At 42.0% G+C, this 2,869-nt stretch overlaps 1 long non-coding RNA gene across 1 annotated transcript; it reads right to left on the bottom strand.

Moving 5' to 3' along the window:
• LOC118432415 lies at positions 1–688 on the bottom strand. Its single transcript, XR_004833082.1, has 2 exons — positions 281–688; positions 1–91 (listed from the first exon to the last, which is right to left on the bottom strand). It is a non-coding gene; the product is annotated as an uncharacterized LOC118432415 (long non-coding RNA).
• Between the last annotated feature and the right edge of the window lie 2,181 nt (positions 689–2,869).

The raw sequence follows: 2,869 nt of genomic DNA, 5'->3' as shown, positions 1-2,869 counted from the left end.
GTTCCATCGCCCCGCCGTTACTTGCTGTACAGCTGAACCTCAGAAATTGTCTTCCTCCGTCAAACTGGAGTCTATGCTGCCTCCCTGTGTGCTTATCGACAAAATACCCAGTCAACTAAAAGCAAACAAATGCAAATCAAGCACGTGCAAACCAGGCGAAAGCTCGACACCAAAGATATGCAAAACAACACGTGAACAAAACGGCACACAAACCATTGTTCCCAGAAAGGCAGAATTCGACAAATACCACCACGTATGTTACCGCATTTTCCACCCAAACCTGCCGTATATCCACCGTCCTGAAATTTGACCCCACTAGGTAGAACACTAGGACTCTTCCGTCCTTTCGATGCGTGGAGAGGGTCTGCCCAAGGTCCGCCGGAGCTTCTGGATCCCTCGCCCCGCCGTTACTTGCTGCACAGCCGAACCTCCGAAGTTGTCTTCCTCCCACTGGTAATCCGGAGTCTAGGCTGCAACACTGCGTGCTCCTCGGGCACAAAACCCGCCCGGCGGCGAGAAACGTGGTCGTGAAACCGCAAGCGGCGGAGACCTGGTCGTCCATCGCCAGGCGACCTCGGCGTTGCGGATGAATCCAACAAGAGGCAGTAGGGTGATCATCCCTTGTACTTATATGGTTGTGAGAATCATGTGATTCAGGATCAACCAATGAGCGCACAGTGAAGATAGGTTCCACTCAAGTGACCAATAGACAGGTGATGCTCATATAACCAATCAAAGAACTGGTGCCACTCACTTGACCAATCAGGAGACAGATGCCATTCATGTGACCAATCAGGAGAGTGGTGCAGCTCACATGACCAATCAGGTTCATGCTATATGCGGCTCACGTAACCAACATTGAAGGAGGCCATTATAATTACTGACATTCACAAGAAAATGTTTCATTGTAATTAACGGAAACATATTAGCCTCCTTCACCGGCATCTTTAGGGCCTTGGCGAAAATTTTTTTTTTGGGGGGGGGGGTGAGGTGGGGAGATGGGGGGTAGTCGATTTACGATTTTTATCCACGAATACGAGGTGAAAGGAAAATATGCCGGGGGAAGTCTACCTGCCCTAGTATTTCGTTATACACATGTATGTCAGTCTTCGTTAGTTATCGATAACGCATAGTTAACAGGTTCGAATCTGTGTTACTAGAGTCCATTCCAAGTCACCATGAGGGTTTTTAGGTGATATTTGTGATTAGTCTGAATTATTTTGAATAAAAGAATATCTGAGCCACAATAATCAAATTATTTTCAAAAAATTGACCGAGAAAATACTCATCTACTTTGTTTCGAATTGTTGAATAACAGCCTTGTTTGTATACGTCGATGAAGGTTAGACATCCAGGTAAAAAAGATACGCCAAATAGCAACTGGATATGATTTTGGTCTGACGTTTTCAGACTTGGGATCTATTCGAGCAGAGGGATAGAAGATTCAGAGATATTGTAGGATAATTAACTTAATTAAGTATGTTTTTAATTGCCATCTATTTTGTATTTTCTGACATAATGTGACAAAGTGTTACGGTACAGCCAGTGTAACTGACCGATAGAAAGCGGAAGTTATCTGAAACGTCTGTCCGTCTCCAAAATCATATCCAGTTGCTTCAAATTAATAACTATCATTTGGCGTACCATGTTTGTATTGTTAGTCTTAAACACATCATATTCTGTACAAGCTTTCCGTGCACAAAGTAAAACGCATACCAACACCAATGTTTGTATTTCCAGTTTACTACAATGTAATGTGCTGGCGACAACTGCTCTTCAATAAAGTGCTATGATAATTTGCTCTGTCTGTGTTGACTCAATTCGTTCTAAAGAAGGCTTGTTATTCAAATAATTACAGCTGTGTCTAGTGAACAATGTATGCCGTCATTATCATAATTTATCCATATAGGTTTGTTTTAACGGAAAAGGCATCTTATAAGTAATATATTATACTTCATTGCTTACTGTTCTATTAATACAGTCGTCAAAGAAGTTTAGAGACTCTCGTTGCCGGAATACTGATGTTTAATATTTGGTTTGGTTAAAGATATATTTCATTATGAGACCACGAGCAAAAATTGCAGAGAGCTACTCCAGGACCATCGGAATGATATCTTTCGGTTATGTCGTTCCATGGCATAACCCTATCTAACCCAACCCTAGTGGTTGGCACGTGCGAGCCTATGGCTTAGGAGATCACTAGTTCTCTGTCTGGGAATTTAGTGTCTCTAAAAACAGGGGCCCTCCGCTGGTCTGGCCACGCCAGGCTGTGCCGCAAGATGTCACGTAACACAATTATGCCAAATAAAGAGAAATATCAATACGAAATATAAATATAAATTCACTCATTATAAGTTCATTTTCCCACAATTTCCCAGACTCTTCTAGCCCTCCCCTCAATACAAGGTTCAAGCCTCTTGTCACCCCAGCCCCCCTACACCCGACCAAATCTTTACAGTACGTATAATGAATACATCTTTCACTTGTGGTTTTGGTTACAAAAAGACCATTTGGGTAAATTATGTTCATTATGCAACTGTAACACAGGTGAGTGTAATTAATCTAAATATATCAATTGCTATGGTAACTGACACACAGTAAAGAGGCGGGCCTCTGTGGTAATACACGTTTGCGGTTTTTTCATTTAAATCGATTTGTTATGGCAGCGGAAATGCGTTATAATTGAGCAAGAAATATACTAGATTGTTTTGATTGCTACAAAAAAATGTAATACACATAAGCTAAATAGGCAGCAGAATTTGCCAGCAGTAATTAATAAGCAAACCTATTTTCCAAACAGAGATTTCGTCGGGGGATAGCAGTGAATACTATTTCTTGGTGTGACCCATACTACACCCCGCCCCTACCG

Source organism: Branchiostoma floridae, chromosome 15, assembly GCF_000003815.2.
Source record: "Branchiostoma floridae strain S238N-H82 chromosome 15, Bfl_VNyyK, whole genome shotgun sequence".
Classification (NCBI taxonomy): Eukaryota; Metazoa; Chordata; class Leptocardii; order Amphioxiformes; family Branchiostomatidae; genus Branchiostoma; species Branchiostoma floridae.
Note: the sequence above shows the minus strand (reverse complement) of the source record. Positions and strands in the feature narration are given on the sequence as shown.